General features: G+C 43.1%; 1 long non-coding RNA gene across 2 annotated transcripts; it reads right to left on the bottom strand.

The window, feature by feature from the left end:
- Positions 1 to 7,285: 7,285 nt before the first annotated feature.
- On the bottom strand, positions 7,286 to 13,340 carry LOC124684119. Of its 2 annotated transcripts, XR_006996911.1 has the most exons (6): positions 13,216 to 13,340; positions 12,954 to 13,015; positions 12,465 to 12,579; positions 12,019 to 12,377; positions 11,570 to 11,771; positions 7,286 to 7,334 (listed from the first exon to the last, which is right to left on the bottom strand). It is a non-coding gene; the product is annotated as an uncharacterized LOC124684119 (long non-coding RNA). The 2 variants fall into 2 exon arrangements; XR_006996910.1 differs by having other exon boundaries at positions 11,570 to 12,377.
- Positions 13,341 to 23,447: the final 10,107 nt, after the last annotated feature.

The raw sequence follows: 23,447 nt of genomic DNA, 5'->3' as shown, positions 1-23,447 counted from the left end.
ATGATCAAGGTTATGTAAGTAGCATGTCACTTCAGAAATTATCTTTGTTATCGTTTTACCTGCTCGGGACGAGCAGAACTAAGCTTGGGGATGCTGATACGTCTCCAACGTATCGATAATTTCTTGTGTTCCATGCTTGTTTTATGACAATACTTACATGTTTTGCTTGCACTTTATGATGTTTTTATACGTTTTCCGGAACTAACCTATTAACAAGATGCCACAGTGCCAGTTCCTGTTTTCTGCTGTTTTTGGTTCCAGAAAGGCTGTTCGGGCAATATTCTCGGAATTGGACGAAATCAACGCCAAAGATCTTATTTTTCCCGGGAGGCTCCGAACACCGAAGGGGAGACGGAGAGGAGGCCCGGGGCCCCCGGACCATAAGGCCGCGCGGGCAGGCCCCGGCCGCGCCGGCCTATGAGGAGGGCGCCACGGGTGCCCCTCCGACGCCGCCTCTTCGCCTATTTAACCCCTTTCGACCTAAAAACACCGTACCACTTGACGAAACTCCGGGAAAGACTCTAGGGGCGCCGCCACCATCGCGAAACTCCAATTCGGGGGACGAAGTCTCCGTCCCGGCACCCTGCCGGGACGGGGAAGTGCCCCCGGAAGCCATCTCCATCAACGCCATCGCCTCCATCATGCTCCGTGAGTAGTTCCCCCATGGACTACGGGTTCTAGCTGTAGCTAGATGGTATTCTCTCCCCCATGTACTTCAATACAATGATCTCATGAGCTGCCTTACATGATTGAGATTCATCTGATGTAATCGGTGTTGTGTTTGTTGGGATCCGATGGATGATACATTATGATTAGTCTATCTATAAAGTTTGTGAAGTTATTGTTGCTGCAATCTTGTTATGCTTAATGCTTGTCACTAGGGCCCGAGTGGCATGATCTTAGATTTGAGCTCTATAATTATTGCTTAGATTGTATCTACAAGTTGTATGCACATGTCACTGTCCGGAACCAAAGGCCCCGAAGTGACCGAAATCGGGACACCCGGAGGGGATGGCGGTGATGTGAGGGACACATGTTTTCACGGAGTGTTAATGCTTTGCTCCGGTGCTCTATTAAAAGGAGTACCTTAATATCCGATAGTTTCCCTTGAGGCCCGGCTGCCACCGGCTGGTAGGACAATAGATGTTGTGCAAGTTTCTCATTGCGAGCACGTACGACTAAATATGGAAAACATGCCTACATGATTAATGAATTGATGTTCTTTCTTAATGCCTTATCAATCCTATCAATTGCCCCAACTGTAATTTGTTCACCCAACACTTGTCACTTGTTATTGGAGAGTTACCACTAGTGTAGATAGCTGGGAACCCCGGTCCATCTTTCATCATCATATACTCGTTCTACATGTCAACTATTTTCTGGTACCATTGCTCTCATATTACTACTACTGCTGCTGTGTTACTGTTACTACTGCTCTCATATTACTGCTACTTTCACATCACCCCTGTTACTAGTGCTTTTCCAGGTGCAGCTGAATTGACAACTCAGTTGTTAAGGCTTATAAGTATTCTTTACCTCCCCTTGTGTCGAATCAATAAATTTGGGTTTTACTTCCCTCGAAGACTGTTGCGATCCCCTATACTTGTGGGTCATCAGGATCACCTCGGAGAACATGAAAAGATTGGTCTAGAATGTGTGGTCCCCTCCGAATGTCATAATCTTTCCTTGGTCTGCCGTCCAAAACTGCCTTTGGATGACCGACCATTTGGCTAAGAGAGGTTAGCCAAATTGTGGCCTTCGCATGCTTTTCAAGAGAGCACCGGAATCAACCAATCACATCCTAGTTAAGTGTCACTACTCTATAGATATTTGGGGTTTCATTAAAGATTAGATGGGCCTACACCTGCTTGATCTTCAACAATGTTCTTTGCTTTCTACATAGGAATGGTGGCTTCATTTGATGGGGAGTTCTATCTCAAACCGGGGAGCCTTGTCTTCTATTGTGTTGTTCGTCTCACAGGAGTAGAATGAGAAAAACTCTAGAATCTTCCGCAACAAGCACACACCGCCTCTTCTAATTCTTGAGAAGATCACAAAAGGGGCGAAATTTTGGGTTTCAACGGGAGCTAAGAAATTGAATGAATTTGTCCCGAGATAGTAGGTTTTTGTTCGACCGACTCAGCTATTGAATGTTGTTCGAATTTCGTCTTAGTTAATAGGTTTCGGTAAATCTTTTGTCCATATTTTTATAAACATTATTCTCACAAATACCACAAGTGACTTCTAATAAAACACGTACTTCCTTCATCCATAATATAATATATTATTACAACCAATATAATGTTATATTTATTATAACTAGCAAGGCGGCCCTCGCAAATGCGGGGGCATCATCTTTAACAAGTTAAAGCTCTTGATGGTATAAATTTATGGTGTCGTAGATAACACAAATTTGAAATTCTCCAACAAAATTATATGAGGTAAAACATCATATTTGTGATATTTTTTTAAATCATTTTGATCTGTGAAGAATAGTTACGATGACATTTCCAATAAAACCTGTCACATATTCTATAATTTATATTTTATTTTTTGGCAACTAAAAGTCCACTGATTTGCTGAGTCGATATCAAAGTTGTAGCATTGCATTAGTGGATTTTTTACGGTGACATTCCAAAATATTGTTATTACCACTCTTACACTTACATCATCGTTGAGGTACATGGAGCAATCTTGTGCTCATTCTATATCCTTACACCAATGTGAAATTTTTGATAAAACAACTTAAATCCACGCAAAATCACATTAAAATAAGAATAAATAAGAAATATGATTTTTTTATTTTACCGTGTCATACGTTCTCACCCAGAGTCCGAATCAATATCACCATAAATTTGTGTGGATGGGCTTAGAAGTTGGACATGCCTATCTTGAAATTACCATTCGAAAAAATTCATAAATAAATGTAGCCAAACATGCATGGTAGTGAGCTTTAAATCTAAAATAATATAATAAAGTATTTCTTATCATTTACTAGCAATGAAAGGCGCGGCGGCACGGCGCGCCATGTGGTGGCTGAGTGATGGTAATTTTTGGTTGTGTTAAATGTTTGCGGGTTTTAGTTTTTTTCTTTTTATAATTGTGTTTGTTCTTTTTAGAATCCAAGCTTTGTATAATAAATCCAGCTGGGTGTGTAACGTCTTTCATGTGTTGGGTGAGTATTTTCCTTGCTCTTCGTTCTATGAAATGTCCGTGTGCCTATTCTGAATAAAAATTTGTGTTTTCACTCACGTATTACTTTTTTTACCGGCATGCACTGTATATGTAAGATTAACTAAGTTGTTAAATGAAACAAATGTTGAATGAATAAGAAAAGTGAGATGGTGATCATATGTTAGGGTGGTTTAATTTTTTTTCTTGTGGTGACGCGTGAATGGATGTGCTACACATGGTGGTACATGTGTTCTCTGAAACATGGCATGCAACCGTGTTCTTTTCAGTAGAGTGTTATCCTCACTATGGATGATTTAATGGATATATATGCTCTTTTTGAGATGTATGCATCACATGTAGAGTGAGATGGCGCTCTCTTAGATGTCACGCCGACTCCTCGATTTCCTCCACATGGTAAATTTGTCTTCATTGTGGTGATCTTCTCTGAATGTGGAGCTTATTTTCTTTTACATAAAATGTGCACACTCTTGAAGTTGCTTGTAAGGTTATATTGGTGAAGTGGTCAAGAAACTTCCATTTATTGGTCTCTAGTTTGATACCTATCGTAGGTATGGTGTTTTTTTAGTGATGTTCGTGCTTCCGTGCCAGATTTGGACGTTCCTGTAGAACTTAGTCAGGTGTGTACCTAAAGAGGCCAAGGGTATCGTACAATGAAGGGGGCTGAACAGAAGGCAGCGAAGTCGTTGATCCGACTACTTGAAAGGGAATTTAAGTTCGAAACTAAGGATCTCATTGGTGGAATATGAGTCGTTTTAACCATGATAGTTACAACTCTTGCAGTGGATGACATCGTGCAGAGGAAGAGAACCATCTATTGAGGATGAGAGTAGAAGCATTGACAAATGGTTGTCGCCGTAAGTTGGATAAGTATGCAAAACTTTCTTCTGCTTAGTCGACAACTTTTGAGTAGTGTGCACCTGGAGCTGCTGAGCGTCCATATGAACATATCACTAATTTCGCTCTCATGGTTGTTAGTGGTGGAATTTCTAAGTCTGAGAAATCCCTGAGAAGTATTGCCTAGTGCTTTCGCTGCTGCTATGTTGACGGTTGTATTGTAAGCAAATGTCTTATGGTGTGTAGCGTGTACATGTTATGCTCTATAGAAGAAAAGTTGTTTAATGTATAGTTTTCCGATGTATTTGGATTTGTGGATGTGCTTTTGTCTGTATATTTTGCCGGGGACACTCTTATACACCTACCGTATCACCGATAGATAGGTAGGCACTAAGTACTATGAATAAGAGCATCTCCAACAGAATCTCTATAGTAGCGCGTGCTAAAAGGCGTTTACAGCGTTGTTCTAGGCTTTGACGGACGCGATAAAACCTGACGCTCCACTGGATGCTCTATTTTCCAGGCGTGGCAAAACAACGCTTCACCGGACGCTGCGTTTTACAGCGCGCTACCGCACAAACACAGATCTCACAAGCATCTATTCACATGAATATCAAACACACATAAATAAAATCAACAATAAATAGTTCAATTATTATTACAACACAAATAACATCAACAATGAATAGTTCAAATGAATAAAATGGATGTCTAAATAACAATACAACAATACAAAATACAACAAATGCAACAAATGGTAAAATAAACTGAATTTGTTCATTGTTGCGCATGCCACTTCCACCACTCCTCGATGATATCAAGTTGAAGTCGATCATGCATTTCTCCTTGACGAATGGCATGGTATGAGGAAATAAGTTGGGCTAGTCTCTTTTCTCTTCTACGCACTTGGACGGGAACTCCCATTAAATCATTGATTGGAGCAGCGTCGGCGAGTAAGGGGCCACGGCGACGCGGTTGACGCCCGATTGGAGCAGGGCCGGCGAGGAAGGGGCGGCGGCGGCGCGGTTGTCGCCCGTCGATTGGAGCAGCGCCGGCGCGCCAAAAAAGCTGACCTACGCCGGCGAGCAAGGCGGCGGCTGAACCGACGTGGAATAGGGACGGCGGCGGCGCCGGAGTGGGAGGCGGAAATGGGGATGCGGGGTGAATTTTCAGGAGGTCGTTGGCCGCGCACACTCGTTGTGGCTTTTCACGCGCTGAAATGCAAGAAGCATAGTTGGTGCGTGCGATTGTGCAAAATGGCGCGCATGTGGAAAAATATTTGCAGCGCGCGTCTGTTGGAGCAGCCAAAATGCGTCTCAGCGCGGTAAATTGGCGGCACTATTATAACGCTTGGAGATGCTCTTAGAAATTCTGTGAGCTAGAATTCGAGAAGAACAGAGTTGAACATATAAACTTTGTTCTAGAATATGACGGAACAGTGTGTCCTTTATTTATACTTCTGAAATTGTATCACATTCATAGGATACACAGAGGAGGAGACAACATATGGGACAGAAACGACTACTTAGTTATTTCGAATGGGCATGGCTACACTGATATATAATTCTCTAAGGAATACACGGTCGTATATTGACATTGTTGACGATCACGGAAACTCAGAGGAAGCAGCTTCGCATGTATCCGCCGAGGAATTTTGCACATTTGCAGACCAAACTGAGAAAGCCGAGGAATTTTGCACATTTGCAGACCAAACTGAGAAAGTGTAGGAGGACACAACTCGGCTAGATGCACTTGGGAGAATAGATTACACGGTAAGCCTGGCAGACACAACTCTGCTCTGCTTGTTATAACACTTCCTGATGATCCGTACAACTACAGAAGCCCAAAAACACAGGTGCTCTACTAAGACCACAATTTTACCGCATCGACTACAGAAGCTGATGATGGTGCACTCTATCTCGTGAGATCCATAGATGGTGGCAATGTTAAAAGTCTCAAGGACGTTGAACCTACTTTGAAGTTTGAGGAATATGGAGACTCTCATTATTCTGACCTGCAGCCGAACCATCCAAATGTAAATATTAATATTCGTACCCATGATGAAAAAAAATCAAAATTTCTGGGCAGAACTTATTTTAAGTAAGAGCAAGACAAAAATAATCCTATCTTAATGGTACAAATATTTCTTAACGTGCCATCTTTACATGCAGAAATGTCCTATATCTTTTTTCAGCTATATATAACTTAGGGAACAGAACATAACAACCCAACAATGCTAGAACACGTTCATGCTTATTCTAGAATCAAGTAGACAGCCAAACCCTGTATCTTGAAAGAACAGCTTGTGTTAAAGGAGAGTGGGAGAATTACGCTATGCTGGCTAAATTCATATGCACTTATAAGAATTAGACTGTCGGATAATAAACTTGTTTCTTCCATAGCTCATATATAATTCCGTAGGAAATTTAGTTTACCAAACACAATAAAGAACATAAATAGTACACAAAGAAGACAGACATGACCGCCTAAATCTGTTTTCGATGTGCTAACCGAATAGATAAAAATCAGGAAGCAGAGGAAGCACTAAAAACAGAGAGGAAGGAATAGACCAGCCTCCATATATATTAGCTAAAGCACTTTAAAGTTGTAGGTATCATCTGTAGAAACCAGGCCAAAATCTGGCAAAATACAATAGGAACAAATTTGAATTTCATGTATCGACCTAAACGACTAAAATATCTTGAAGTTGTAATTTGTGTATATAAATGGTTACATATTCAGCTGGGGAGGGATTTTTGAAAATTATGAATGCAAACATCAGTAGCATATATGTTCCGAATAAAATATATATAAATGACCAGATTCAACCAGGCTAAGACTCTCGAGAGTTCAACAATCCCGAACTATCAATTAATCGTGTACAGAGGGAACCTAAGCAAAGGGAGCACACTAAATAAGAATGCACTGCATCCAAACCAGTTACACATCACAATTTATCTACAGACGGCTTCTTTGTCTTTTTTCGAAAAAGGGCGCTTTATTACTTCAGCTTTATTACTTCAAAGTCTGACGTAATACACCCGGCCTCTGCATAACTAGGATGCACACAGCCGTCCACACAAGAGTATAAAAACACAAAAGTTCATGTCATAACAAGCGACTAAGTGAAAAGCGCATCATGGTGAAGAAGCTGCAATCCTCCGACTATGTAGCCACCCATGTTGGGTAATAAACTCCTTGGCCGAATTCTCCAACCGTGTAGACACCTCCGTAAAGAGGTCGCGGTCCTCCAAGCGCTGAAGCGACGACCATGAACGGAGCAAGGCCGTAGACCGGTAGATTACCTGCATAAGAGAAGAATTTTTATCGTTAAAAACCTTGTCATTTCTACATAGCCATAGCGACCAAATAACGGCAATCGCTCCCACCCTGATAAGACTCTTATACCTAACCACAACCCCATTTAGCCAATTGCCAAAAATATTAGCGATGCTTCGGGGTGGGTATAAGCTAGATCCTATCTGAATGATTGACCATATAGCTCTCGCGAATTGACACTGGAAAAAGAGATGCTTTATCGTCTCGTCTTCATGACAGAAGACACATCTCTTACAACCATGCCAGTTTCGCTTTGCAAGGTTATCTTTAGTGAGGATAACACCACGGCGTAAGTACCAAGCGAACACCTTCGTTTTTAGTGGTATCCTCAACTTCCAAATGATTTTATTATTTAGTACCGGTTGGACAGGTTCTGTCAACGCTTCATACATGGATTTTACCGAGAATAAACCATTCTTGGTAAGTTCCCAGCGGAAAATATCTTTCCCTTGAACTAGTTGGATTGGAGCTAATCTCTGTAGCAATTCATTCCAAGAAGTTAAGCGGGGACCGACTACATCACGCCTGAATGTCATAGTTGGTGGAGAGGTTACCATCACACTCTGAAGAGTAACATCCTTATGACGAACGATCCTGTATAAAGCAGGATATTGTTCTCGGAGTGTGGTTGCACCCAACCATTTATCTTCCCAGAACCGTATCTCCGACCCATCTCTAATGGAAAACGACCCATGTGGGAAGAAGTGCTTCTTAGTTGCCATAATGCCAGCCCAAAAGTGAGAATCCCCAGGTTTCCAAATAACCTGAGAAATCGCTTTTGATCCTACATACTTCCTCCTCAACAAGGTCTGCCATACACCATTCTCAGTTAAAAACCTGGCCAACCACTTGCCTAGTAGGGCCTTGTTTTTAATCTCCAAGTCGTGGATACCAAGTCCACCTTGATTTTTCGGACGGCATACTACATTCCATTTTGTTAACCGGTATTTCTTCTTCTCACTATCTCCTTGCCAAAAGAATCTTGATCGGAAATAATCCAATCTATGAAGAATTCCTTTAGGTAGCTGGAAGAATGAAATCATATATAGTACCATATTCGTGAGTACTGAATTTATGAGGATCAATCTTCCACCCAGAGATAGTAATTTGCCTTTCCAACTAGAAAGTCTTATCTGCAACCTTTCCTCGACTCTTTTCCATTCTGCTAAGGTGAGTCTCCGATGATGAATCGGGATACCCAAGTAGCTTATTGGAAAACTGCCTAAACCACAGCCAAATAACTCGGCATATTGGTTAGCATTGTCTTGGGCCTCACCGAAACAAAACAACTCACTCTTATGGAAATTAATCTTTAGACCGGAAAGTAGCTCAAAAGCTGATAAAATTAATTTTAGGTTTCGTGCCTTTTCCAGATCATGATCCATAAAAATAATTGTGTCGTCGGCGTATTGCAGTATCGACAGTCCCCCATCAACTAGATGGGGAACCACTCCTTCGATCTGCCCATCTTCCTTAGCACGCTCAATTAATATAGCAAGCATATCCGCCACAATGTTAAATAACATTGGAGATAGGGGATCGCCTTGTCTCAAACCTTTCTTTGTTTGGAAGTAGTTGCCCACATCATCGTTAACTTTGATAGCGACACTTCCACCAAAGACAAAGTTATTAATTAAAGCGCGCCATTCGGGAGAAAAGCCTTTCATCCGAAGTTTTTGTTGTAAGAATGACCATTTGACTTTATCATAGGCTTTTTCAAAGTCGATCTTGAGGATGACCCCATTCAACTTTTTGCGATGCATCTCATGTACTGTTTCATGCAAGGTAACCACACCATCGAGAATGTATCGACCTTGCATGAACGCAGTTTGAGTTGGTCGCACCACCTGATCAGCCACTGAATTAAGTCTAATAGTAGCTACTTTAGTGAAAATTTTAAAACAGACATTAAGGAGACATATTGGTCTAAATTGTTGGATTCGTTCAGCATCGTTAACCTTCGGAAGCAAAATGATCTCCCCAAAATTAATACGAAACAATTCTAATTGCCCTGCGTGGAGTTCTTCAAACAAATCCATGAGGTCATTTTTTATTGTATCCCAGAATGTTTGAAAGAATTCGGCGGGGAAACCATCAGGGCCTGGTGCTTTGTTATGTTCCATCTGAAAGACAGACTTTCCTTACCTCCTCCATCGTATATGGAGCGTAAGAACAGACATTCTCCCGAGGGGACACTTGAGGAATGTCATCGATCCTGGATTCATCCAGAGTAATTTCTGATTCCTCGGGTGCACCAAACAAACCTTTGTAATAAGAAGTGATGTATGATTTTAACTGCTCATGACCCTCGATCGTAGCATCATCGTGGATTAGAGACTGAATGCGTTTCTTTCTATGTCTGCCATTAGCAACACTGTGAAAGTATCGCGTATTCGAATCTCCTTCCAACAGGAATTGAGCTTTGGATCGTTGGTACCATTTGAGTTCCTCCTCGCGTAATAAGCTAGCCAACTTCACATTAAGTTGATTCTTCAAATCAACCTCCTGTGTTGTTAGCTGCCTAGTTTCCGCGATTGCCTCTAAATCGTCAATTGACGTTGATAGGCTGAGTTTCTCATTTTTGAGTAGACCCGTCGTATGTCGTGCCCAACCTCCAAGGTATTTTCGCACAGCCCGAAGCTTGCTATTTCACCTTTGAATCGGAGTGCCCGCGACGAAATGTTGGTCCCAAATATTTTTAACCATATCTGAGAACCCCTCCCTTTGTAGCCACCCAAGTTCAAATTTGAATGGGCGTTTTCGTGGGGGAGAAGGTATCCCAGTGGTTAACAATATTGGGGCATGATCCGACAACGACTCGATCCGAGGTAGAGTACGTACTGAGACAAGAGGGTATTTTTGTTCCCAATCCGAGTCCATTAGTACTCTATCAAGTTTCTCATACGTTGGATCAGGGAGGCTATTTGCCCAAGTGAATTGCCTACCAATCATGGAAATTTCTTTTAGGTCCAAACTGTCGATGACAGCATTGAATAGAAACGACCAATGATTGTCAAATCTGCCCTTACTCTTCTCATGTGGAAATCTGAGCAAGTTAAAATCCCCCCCTATAATAATAGGGTGTGGGTTATCCTTTGCCAGATTAACCAATTCACGAAGGAATGCAGGTTTGAAGGCGTCTTGAGCTGCCCCATAAACTGAAACGAGACTCCAAATGAAGTTATCAGATTTATTCCGGATGTGAAGCTTTATATGAAAGTCACCTCCAGAGTTATCCAAAATTTCCATAGTGGAAGTCCGTACACCTACAAGAAGACCTCCAGAACGGCCTCTAGGCGGGCGCGATACCCAAGCAAAATCTTCTCCGCCAGAAAGGCGGTTTAGGAAGCTTGTTGAGTAATGACGCTTACCCGTCTCAGAAATAGCGATAAAGTCTAAAGAATGATCCCGAATGGTATCAGAGATGTGTAAGTGTTTAGCCAAGTCACTAAGACCTCTGCTATTCTTAAACATGCCATTCATTTGGAAACATTGTTAGATTTAGTCACTCTCGCCTTTTTATTAGGCCAAGCACTCCTTTTAAAAGATGAGGCCCTAGATTTGCGTTCAGTTGCTTTAAGTTCATAACATGAACCCAACATCGCATCATCTAGTCCAACTTCCGATACCTCCCCAACAATATGTGTGAGAAGCTGGCCATCCGAAATGGCGTACGCTTCGTCATCATCATCGCTTGTAAGGGAGGTATCCGACTTGCTCTTGGACACAGGGGTACATTTTAATCTATCATACTCCATGTGTTTGAGAGCCTTAGGAACCTACCGGACTCCATTTTAATCTATCATACTCCATTTTAATCTACGGCTTCTTTGTCTAAAAGCAACTTACCGGACTCGGACATTGTATGGCAGCAGATATGTAGGCACTTGTTTGCACTGGTGTTTCGTTTTGTTCCATAATAGCTTAGTATGATTAATCTTTTCATAGCGTTAAAAGAGGGGAATATATGGATGGCTGTTTGATTTTGTCTCTTTAGGAAAAATTCAAGTGGTTGTACAAATATATCATGATAATTAAGCACACGAAACAGAGGATGTTATCTGAACCGTAGTGAGTTTGGGAACAAAAACGATCCAAGCATTCTTTCACACGGTTGGTATTTCCATGAGGAGAGATAGTTACTAAATTAGCCTAACTCGATACATGATGCTGAATACGAGCAAGTGAATTAACTGAATACCTGGTAGGATGATGTATGTTGAGCACAATAATGCGCAGTCAACCTTGATGAAATACACCTATACAGATTATTCCGTGTTTCCATATGTAGGCCCTTCCGTGGGTGACGCGCACAAGGGATCTTCCATTGATAACCTTTCCGCGAGAGATCTTCGACTAAAGCGGTTTGGATTGTCAATTTAACCTGCACGCCGTTATTTTTCCTTGGTATAGAAGATGATTCATGTTAATGTGGCAGATGTGAAGATTGCTTCAGGCGTAAATTTATGTCTAGTGCAATCATATATAAAACATAAAGGGCATGTTAAGCATTGCTGGCACATCCCAGATTCTTAATTGGGGCTGTGTGCAGCTCTTTTCAGCACATGTTCTGTAAGTTTGAAATCTTAACTACCAACACGGAAAGGAAGAAAATTATAAAGCATAAAGGTACATAAGTCCAAACCTTACCTACGACATGAGTCCCATGCAATTCAGGAAAATAAATCACCTGGAAGGTGACTATTGGAACAATATATTTTATTGTTCACATGCCATAGGCATTCAAAGTGCTGAAGTGAGATTCATAATTCCTTAAAACATGGGCTTTATCCTCTGACCGAAGCCACAATTCCTCCGTAGAGTACATTGACCACGAAAAACATGCATTAGCAGGACAGAGATAGAGATGATAGGTAAAAATGAATCTTTATCAGATGTAAATAGACGTCAAATTGAGAGAACTGACCCTCATACAGGGGAGAGAAGATTGAATGGCTGAATCTTTAGATACTTCCATCAACCAGTGTACTACCCATACTTGTCAACCTCTAAAAAATATTCACTATTTAATCAATTGGACGAAATATCATCAAATGCGACCAGGAACTAATGATGTAATAACTCATGGCACACACCTTATCTTGGAAGACAGTCTAACTATGCATTGCACATGCTCTTCCTTTTATTCACAATGGAATAGTCCATGATCTTGTCTAGCCTGCTGATTTCATACACCACAGGTACTATCATCTAAAATAGCAAATTGTCTACATCAATGCTAACCCACATCCCATGAATTGCCAAGCAGTATATTCCAAGAAGCACTGAAGTCACCCTAACTAAGTAGAAATAATAAAAAGGAGTGCTTGAGAGATTCAGATCAACAATGAAAACTAAATTGTACTTGTACTCCAAACAAATCTATAGATGTTAATGGATGAGTGATTGTGTAAGGACCCCTGAACCAAAAGTTTTTCAATCTGATAAGAGTCAAATTGTTTGCGGAATAAATTGCAGTTTGCATTACGATAGTCACTAAAACCAAATTGTGATCCTAGAGGAGCTACACTGAATCATATAGAATATTGATATGGAGACTTTTGAGAGCTCTCATCAGTGTGTACCACTGTTTTAATGCTGCCCTTCCAGGTCAAGCATCATATAGATCTGTGCAATGACGCGAGCACTGAAAGAAAATCACACTATTAATATGCAGTATCAAAGCCCTTCAACATAGGCTTCAAATACGAAAATGAGAATAGTGAATTAGTCAGATCGAGTACAAAGAATATCACTCGTATATGACAAATTGAAACTAAAGATGAGTAATTTAGCTAGAAAAAATGAGAAGAAAAAAGAGCAACCAAAAAAACTGAACCTTAGTACCTATGGGGCATTCCATCAAACAGTTGAGATCTGTAGCACCACCGTTCTTATTTCTCACTGCTCCTTGTGCGGCCTGGCCGCTTGCACCTCATAGCTGCTCCCGTGTGAGAAAAAGAGAGCAATATGTAAAGAGAGAGCATGAGTAGAGACTCACAAACTCGCACAGATAGAGGACACAATTGGCAAAAGATACGGCGCCACCTCGCCTAGCCGTTTGTGTTGTTAGGTGCGTCATCATCGACGCGGACGCGCTGGCGCCTGGCAGTGAAGGACGGGCTTGTTGTTGCCCGTGGAGGAGACGCCGGCGGAGGCAAATCTCCCAGTCTGCACTGGCATCTGCGCCGTCGAGTTCGGGGATGCCATACTCGCCGAGGTCCTCCTCCGATGCCATACTCGAGAGGAAAAAACGCCGAGATCCTTGCCGCCAGCGACCTCGGAAGGAACAGGAGGCTTATCACGTCGGTGGATGCGTCGGTAGGCGCAACGGTGGAGGCGTCGTTAGGGAGAAGATGGGAGAGGTGAAAGAGGAGGGACAAATCCACCTGTTGGTTCCAAGTCCGATGCACAACGGCGATGTTTTGGATTGATTCATTGGAACGGAAGCACCGCTTTGACCGCTAAATCAAGCTACAACCACACCCAGAGTTACCCAGAACAACCCAAAACCAAAGCAGCAGGCAGCTTGTCTCCCAAATAAATATTACAGAGCACCAAAACGACCCCAAGAAAGCACCACGGAATAGCAAAACAATCAAGATATACACGTGTCACAACTGTGTTAATTATCAAGGAGGCTCAAAATTTTGACAAAAAAGAAGTGAGTTGCCCTATAATATAGTAGTTATATACTTTTTCGCTAACATGTTTTTTTGAAACATTGCACTCCATCGAATATATTTTATCTAACACGGAGCTTCTTCAGCCTTTGGAACCAATTACACCATTTGTTCATAATAACTGATTAAGAATGAGTTGTGATAGACCCCATGGCGTGTGCTCTTAGGGCAATGACCGATCGTATTACCAAGTTGTGGGGAAAGACTTGGTATCCAACGCTCCAACCTAAATAATTGTGGAGTAAGATTCATGCTCAATATTTGTAAATAATCAGAAATTCAATTTGGCTCTCGGTGCATATGTTTCCTCTACCAAAAAATTATATTTGGAAGTGTCAACAAAAATTTACAAAAAATTGAGAACCAACCTGTGGTTAGATAGTTAGGAGAGCATTATCACTCCAACCTACCAGAATTCAAACCCCGGGTTTGACACTTTGATGTCTCATAAAGGCGGAATATTCTTCACTGGAAGGCAACGTTCCCGTCGGCGGCGAGACACCTAATTTGACTTCGTCAATCTCAAGATCCGTCGGATCTAGTTCATGAACCAGTCTCTCGGAGGTGCTCATGGGGGTAAAGCATCCGTGCGTGCGTTCATATGGATGAGTGTGTACGTATTTGTGAGCGTCTGCGTTTGTACTATATTTCGCAAAAATTTACAAAAAATTCTACATTTACATCTCTATAATATATGTGAGTTCGTTAAGTTTCATGAAAAAAAAAATTCTATGATCTATGTAAAAAAGGATAAAATTTATCTTCTCATCACTGAATTTTGTCTGTTTTACACAGAGCACATGACAAGTCGATTTTCCCTGAAACGACTTTGTAAGCGTGTAGCACGTGAAGATATACGTGCAAATTTTGTACTTCAGTTTTTTTGAAATTTCAAAATTTGTGTAAGATGCATTGGAAAATGAGGGAGCATACGCTCCCATGTTGCAAAAGACCACCCCCGGAAATAATCCCTTTTTTGTATATCATACATACAAGTGCTCTACTTTGTACTACCCCCGTCCCAAAAAAGATGTCACAATTTTTTCAAATTTTGGATATATCTATACACTGTATAGTGTAAAGATACATCTGAATTTAGACGTGTTTTCTACATCCTTCACGAGAGGGAGGGGCAATTTTTTTTCTTCTAATTGTTTAAATATAATCAATTCATGTGTAGTATAAATTACTTCACACTATTTAGCCTAATGTCCAGCGTGGTCTTCTAAGCTGCCGGGCTTGACGGCGGGAGGATGGTAGGCACAACACATCCTCCTCGCCGGCACTCTCGCTCAGCTCTTGCGAGTGTGGCCTATGCGTATGTGGTTACTAAAAAAAACTGAATTCTGATTTTAATATGTTTCACGCCCTACTCCAGAAACATGTGGTTTCAGAAATTTACACACACGCGCTTGCACAGTACACAAACAACTTATCTAAACCTTTTGAAATAAATTGATCTAAATATGACGGGATCTAAAGGTATAATAGCTGCCCCCCCATGGGGGCCTCACAACGATCAGCGCACGTGAGCCATCGGATCTCCTCATTGGTGCATCTTGTCCGTTCGTTTTGAGTACTCTCCTCTCACTAGCTAAGCCCATGCAATGGCAGATTGTTACCCGCCTCACGCCACAACTACATCATGGATGTATTTAATATGAGATATCGTAACTACATCACAGATTCAAATATCAAATATTTATCAGGTAGCAGCACAACTATTTGTTTCCTGATATTATCTTCTTTGGTATATCATACAGTGTGCGTCAAACATACACATTCTCTGAATATGATGGAATTTTGAATAGCAGATACAAGGAACCTACACAGCATATCATGTTCGTTAAATCTGAACAACATTTGTCTTTCTGCAAATCTCACAAATTTGAAGGAGCTGCGGTTGTCTTCTTGTAGACTTATAGATCTGGGTGTTTTTTACCTCGCAGGTAAACAAAGGTATAATAGCTGCCCCCCATGGGGGCCTCACAGCGATCAGCGCACGTGAGCCGCCGGATCTCCTCATCGGTGCATCTTGTCCGTTCGTTTTGGGTACTCTCCTCTCACTAGCTAACCCCATGCAATGGCTGATTGTTACCCGCCTTCGGCTGCATGTGGGCCCCACCTTTGTCGGCCCCGCACGTCAGCCACTGCGACTGGGATCTCTGTCGGTGCGCATTGGCGCCAGGCAGTGGAACTCAACCCGCAGGGGTATTTTCGGTATTTCAGCGCGGCCTCGTATAAAAGCGATCCCCAGGGCGAAATAACCCTAGCCGCCGCCCTGCCCCCGTCCCTGCCTCGCCTCGCGCCCCGCCCCTGCCCCGCCCCGCCTCGCGCCCCTGCCACCGCCCCTGCCCCGTTCTCGACGCCGGCCGCCGCCTCGCGCCACAACTACATCATGGATGTATTTAATATGAGATATCGTAACTACATCACGGATTCAAATATCAAATATTTATCAGGTAGCAACACAACTATTTATTTCCTGATATTATCTTCTTTGGTATATCATACAGTGTGCGTCAAACATACACATTCTCTGAATATGATGGAATTTTGAATAGCAGATACAAGGAACCTACACAGCATATCATGTTCGTTAAATCTGAACAACATTTCTCTTTCTGCAAATCTCACAAATTTGAAGGAGCTGCGGTTGTCTTCTTGTAGACTTATAGATCTGGGTGTAAACAATGACTATAACATGCATGTTTCTCTGTTAGATGTTGGTGCTTTTATTCTGAGGTGCTTGAATGGTCCAAGGTGACCAATCAGTGCATTTTGGTATTTTATGGTCTACTCATGATTTCTATGTAGCTGATTGATGTATATATTTGATCCAACTATCCAAGGCTCCTCATGGTTTATATTTATCATGTGTTTTATGTAGGCTTGTCCTGGTGCAGATTCAGATCAATCTGCACATTCTCATGGTCTACTCATGATCTCTATTTAATTGTTTGATGTATATTTGATTGAAAGCTTGTCCTGGTTTTTTATTTTGAGGTGCTTGCAGGTGCAGATTGAGCTGAACAAGAAGTAACTATTCATGGATGAAGGGTGGGAATGATAAGATGGTAGGTATCATTTCTTCAAAGTTGCGTTAATTTTTTTTTCAAATAAAATTGCCTTAAATGATAAGATGGTAGGTATCATTTCTTCAAAGCTTCTGTTGTTGTTTATGTGCCTGTAGGCTGTAGCCAAAATCACTTCTCTTTAAGGCACAGTTTATGTGCATCAATTTTTAGCTTCCATAAAAGCACTAAAGGCTGACACTTAAGCCTTGGTCGCACCCTTCTGTCTTATTTTCATGTAATATTAGAACCACCTTTAAACAACTCTCAAAAGAGAAAACTTTATATGTTAGTAGGTATCAATGGCCACATTCTGCGTCAATTCTTAGTCACTTTGTTAATTATTATTTTGGTACTGCATATTTCTACTGTAAATCTTAGTCATGTTAAAAGAGCGATGTCGTCCGTTAGTGCGTCTCCATTGGCTTCAGTGGTTGACCACTGATGCCCCGGTCCATTCCCCTTTCCAGGTTGACTCTTAATTCTCTCACTTTTCAAACTGAATCTGTCATAAAAATAGGAATGGAGAAATAATTTTCGTAGTGGCTTGTCATAGTTAACAAGTGACAGCCTAAAAGCTGTTGCTAACCACTACGTTCTTATTTGTGTGTGCAGCTCACGGCTTGATTCAGAGGGTAGATAGATCCATGCCCTTAAAATGCCTCTCCTATATTGTGTGGCCAGTTCTCAAGCTTATTTGAATTACCACAGTGAACTTTCGAGTTTAAACAAAAATGAATTATATGTACAGTACGACTATCCAGAATAAAATAACTGCTATGAATCCTCAGTTCATAAAAATATTCAAATTTAATTTTACTTGATCACGTTGAGTTAGAAGCTTTGAACCATGTTTTTTTGCGTAGTATGCAGTTTATACCATCGAGTAGCTGCTAAAACAGAAGTGGCTGTAAGATACTTTGCATTGCATATGGTTCTAGATCATTGCCTCACATGGAGCTAAACCATCCGTCCGCAATGTTGTCGCCAAGGTCAGAGACGAAGCTTCCCTTTGGTTCAGAGCTGGCGCGTCGGGCCTGCGTGTCTTCCTGCCGTCCACCTGGGATGTCCACTGAGTTGTAGTCTTTGTTTATCTTTTCAGAACCATGGCCTCTTAGGAGGATTGTGACAACTAACTCTTCCCTTCTTTTTAATGAAATGAAATGCAAAAGCTTTTTGCGTTTTCTCGAAAAAGATCATTGCCTCACCGCCGTTGCCTTTTGGTCAATTTCTATCTTCCGTAGGTTTGATTGAGGTAGAGCGTAGTCACCGACTACCGGAGGTGTTGCAAAATGGGTCTGCTGGCTGATACGGAGAAGCAAAGCAAGGTGATGCCATTGCCACAAACTAATTTCTTTCCTGGTTTCCCAAGAAATTCTGTTATGCTTTTCTAAAACAGTGCAATTGGTTTCCTTATATTTTGATGTATGTCGGACAATTTTTCCTAAATATATTTCATAAATGCAGCATAGTGGTGTTGATGGCAATCTTCCTTGATTCACTACTGTGTTTAAACATTTATAATCCGTTGATCTTGGTTCTTATCTTCTCCATTGAGCCATATTTGTTTGTTCATTCTGGAGATTTTTTAATTCTCAGAAAAAACATTGTGTTAATTCTTACCTGATGGATTTGATAAGATAAGAGATAATATTTAATAGCTATCGACTTATCATTGCCGGTCACTTTTACCACTTCGCTTTCATGATTCAGTGTGCACTCAAAAAAGCCTTGGCTGAAATAATGAAATGGAAGATATACACTATGCTCTGCTCAATCTTTCACAGCGGATCCTTTTTTTAAAATGCTATACTTCTTAAATGTTTGCTTCCTATTTATAGGTATTTGGTTCAAGTGGGCAAGATTAACTTTTTGTTTTCATCATCTACTGCAGGAAAAGAGCAGCTTATGCACAAAAGGTGTATATCTTATGCTCTTTACTATAATGTGGTTGCACACTGCCACTGAACTTTTTAGTCTTTTGGATCTATTTGTATATTTATATGTTGTTTTTTGGCCACAACACCCGAACAACAGAATGGTTTTTCCCATATACCTATCCATTTGATTGAACACCTATTTTGGTACATTTGGTCCGCGGCATTGCTTTGTACATTGACATGAGCTCCACGGGGTCGTGCGCCAAGGCGCACATCTAAATCTAGTAAAAAAATAGGCGTGTACATGTATGGCTTACTTAGACGTGATTAAATAGAACTCTTACGATTAAGAAAGAAAGATAATACCTTTACTCTTATTGTGGGAAAGAGACTTAGGTTTCCATATTTTTCCTTAAACTACACATTTATTTGCCTTAGACTTTCCATGTCAAACGAAGAAATTGGTACGGAGTATTATTTTTGTCATAAAACCCCAGCTGTAAGTTACAGGCCTAAGTGTAGTGGTCTGGATATTTTGTCAAGAAAATAAATAGATCGTGTCACGTTTGCGTAAATATTCATTTCTTAGCAAATCCCGGTCGTAAATTACAAATCCAATGATAAAAAACAATTTGGATGATGGGGTTAACCTCTTGTCTCTGTTTAAAACCTCTTATTTTGCTTTTAGTACTCTCTCCTTTCCATTCTATAGTGCCTATAGTTTTTGGTACGGAAATTAGCACAACAGTATTCTTTACATAAGACCCCCTAGATTAACGATTTGAGATCAGAGTAAAATGAGGGAAAATCAGTAACTTTCTAAATTAACATAACAAATCCCACAAATCTCTCTGATTGACTCTCCATATATGTGCAGTCAGGTTATATTAAGGAAATAAAAACGTTGCTTCCTAAATCTAAGGAATCATTGGGGTCATGCATTAGAAATCTCAATTAATTGTTTCCTTTTTGTATGGATTTTTTTCACGCATGTAGAGGGGGTAATTGAAAAAGAGCCATGCTACAACCTTATATTCTGAAACAAATACCAAAAATCTATAGGCATTATAAAAAGGAACGGAGGGAGTATATAATAGAATGGATAGATAGGGTTGTATGCATCCGTAATGCCTGTAGGACATTTGTTGCACAGGTTATGTGCAATTGGATTCTTCGCAATATTAATATATTTCTTTTATAAAAAATGTACAATATAACCGTATCAAGCGAAAATGTTCGGTGAAAACTAAGTTACGCAAAAAATTCAACGAAGACCACATTTAATTCATTTACAAAATGCTTACATACACCACATGTTAGAAATATGATGTTCTATGAACATGGTAAACCTCAAGTTCCAACTCACAATCATTGAAATGCATGCGACAGACAAATTTAGCATTAACATAGATCTTTTACTATTTGCCATTATTTAGTTTTTCCAAGCAAACGGTGGAAGCACTACCGTTTCAATTGGATAGAAGAAATAAAGTTTATGCATTTTCGTTAAAGAGGGAACAAGGCTAGATCCCTGAACCTGAACCTAGCTAGCAGTTTATCTGTATTTTTAGATTGTGTTTCGAATTTGGATTTAAGCTTTGGTGAAATGATTGATATGTTCTCTATGTGATAATTTTTTGTGTGAATTTTCGCAAATTTTGGAGCGACGTTTTTGAATTTAGGGCATCTCCAACGGGGCGCATTTCGGACGCCCAAACGGACGCGTCGCCTCTGTTTGTCTCGGCCGAAATGGTAGAAATCGTCCGCGCATCCGTTTGCGTCGGGGTGGCTCCAGCGGCACGGCGCATAATTTTTTTCCATTCGTAAAGTCATAATTTACATTAATAAAAAACATAAAAAAGCCATAAAGGCGTGGTAAAAGTAGGTGTTGCCTACTGCTCATCGTCGCTGACGAGGTCGATGAACTCCGGTGTCGCCCATGGAAGCTCGTACGCCAGCGGTGGAGGAGGTACCGTCGCCTGCGCAGGAGGCTGTGGCCAGGGATCCCAGGCCGGAGCAGCAGCCGGAGGCGGAGGAGTTGTTGGCCTCCCTTGCGCGAGCGCGGACTCGCGGAGCTAGATTGCGAGCCCGTCCCACAAAGCAAGCTCGTTGAGCTCGTCCTGCTCGTTGTTAGCAAGTGCCATGGCAGTGGCCTCCTCCTCGGTAATGTCCGACGGCTGGGTCTCCGGATCCCACGCCGGCCCGCCATTGTCGTGGTCTTTTTTTCTTTTTGCACAAAGACAGGGCCTAGAAGGCCCCAGAAGTTCATTCATCCAAACGTGGCAGGTACAATTTACAAAGAGGACCCCTAGCATCTCTCGCGCTGAGAAACCAATAATTTGAAGAAGGCCTTCTAAAATTACAAAACACACCCTGGGACAAAAAGAGAAAAAGCAATCAGGTCCCTCAGATTCTCTGCCACACATCGCCGGCGTCCTCCAGGCGTTGCCGCCGAGGAATCGGAGCCATCTGCTCCGGAGCCCTTTTCCGGCGAGAGCTTGCTGCCGCGGTCCATCACCTCCCTGCGGGGAACGAATCACTTCGCAGAGAGCCAATTTGGAGCACCCGTGGCAGAGCTGGTTCAGGGCCTCCACATCGGAGGTTGAAGAGGCGCCGCCCTCGCGGACATGGATAGCAGCGGCATGATTGCCAGCTACTTGTTGCATCTCGTCAATATAGCACCTCGCAGACATCAGATAGCACCCATCCAGAGCTCCTTCATCTTCTTTCACTTCCATCTCACCACCATGGTGAGCCAGAGAAGAGGGAGGAAGAAGAAATCCCCCATGGTTGGAGCCATCCGCAAACCTGGATCTTGCAGCCTTCACAAATAGGGATGCATCTCCTCCAGGCTCCCCCTCGCCACCCAGGCCGGCCAGGAGATGAAGAGAACGCATCGCCAAGCTTCTTCCTCTCTTCCCCTCGCCGACATGGCCGGCCAGAAGAGGAGGAAGAACTTGGAACTTGCACAGGCCACCGAGATCCGCCGCCGCTACTTCAAGAAGGTGGATCGCCCTCCTCTCCTGATCCCCTCCACCCAGAGGAGGCAGAACAGCAGCAGCAGAACGCCTAAGCCATGGATCCGGCGGAGATCCGTGGCGCCACCTCCGCTACGGGACATACGCCCAAACACTGGCATAGCACTAAGAACAAGAAAACTAACCTACCCTAGACTACTCCGGCGCTTCTCCTCCTCCGCCTCCGGCCGGCTAATCCAGCGGAGTGGCTTCAGATCGGCCCGGCTGAAGGAGAGGGACGACCGAGGAAGCCGTAGATGGTTGAGAGGCCGGCGGAGGGGGAAAATGCGTGGGTCTCGTTGTCGGGGTCGTAGTCTGCCATGTCCATGTCCTCGTCCGCGTCCTCATCCGCGTCCTCGTCCGTGTCCTCCTGGTCGTTCTCTTCTTCTTTCGCGGCAATCTCGCGATCGAAGTAGTCGACGTCGCCGAGGTAGCCATCACGGCGGCGCGCGTCGAACTCCCACGTCCCGAAAGAAATCCAGTTGTAGGAGTTCAGCGCGTATGCGTGATCTTCCCGGAGATCCGGCGGCAAGATCGCTCGGTGGCGGCGCGCCTCGTCCCGCCGCTCTCGGTCCTCGCGCAGCACGGGGGGACCAGCACGCGCCTCGAGTTGAGGTACCAGCCCCCTCGAGGCAAGTTCGCGTCCGGCCATGGTAACGACCGGTTTTCCTTCGAGAGCTGGCGCGCGAGGTCGACACGGACGTACCGGCCGACCCGTGGCTTCTTGCCGGACCGCGAGCCGCTAGCCTCGTGATCGTTCTTGGTCTTGCGGAAACATTTCTTCCCCATGGCGTCGGTCGGGTGGATAGTGTGGGCTCTGGCAATGGTGTGGTCGGGGAAATGGGAGCCGGCAGTGTCCCTTTAAGAGGCTCGGACGCCATCCTGCCTTCAATGTCCTGCCACTTCGACGGCGCCCAGCCGCGCACGCTCGCGGAAGCCGAGGCGCGCCATTAACGCGGCCCTGAAAAGGCTGCAACGCGCGCCCGTAAGTAATGCCGCGAAAGACAAAGCAGTTGTGCCCCTGCCAGGCGGGCCCGTGCGAGGACCGGGCGGACGACCGCTGCGTTCGCGCAGCGTTCGCAGAGATGCAAACTTGCCGCATATTTGGGCCATGTTTGCGTCACCGCGGACGGCCCGGTCACTATACGTCGCCCCGCTGGAGGTAGCCAGACGCATTTTCTGTCCGCACGGACGCAAACGGTCAGCGTCCGTTTGCATCGCCCGTTGGAGATGCCCATCTCCAACCGAGCGACCCAAAAGGACGCGCTGGACAGTCCGTTTTGGGCCGTTTGGGTGGTCCGCGTGTCCGGTTGGGTCGCACGCTGCGCCCAAAGCGGCGACCCAAAAAGACGCCACGTGATTCGTCTTCCTTGCGCGGCGCTGCGCCATGGCAGGCCTCGACGAGACAGCAATGGTGGGCGGTGG

The sequence above is a fragment of the Lolium rigidum genome, chromosome 1, assembly GCF_022539505.1.
Source record: "Lolium rigidum isolate FL_2022 chromosome 1, APGP_CSIRO_Lrig_0.1, whole genome shotgun sequence".
NCBI classification, from domain to species: Eukaryota; Viridiplantae; Streptophyta; class Magnoliopsida; order Poales; family Poaceae; genus Lolium; species Lolium rigidum.
This window is presented reverse-complemented; position numbering and strand designations above follow the sequence as displayed.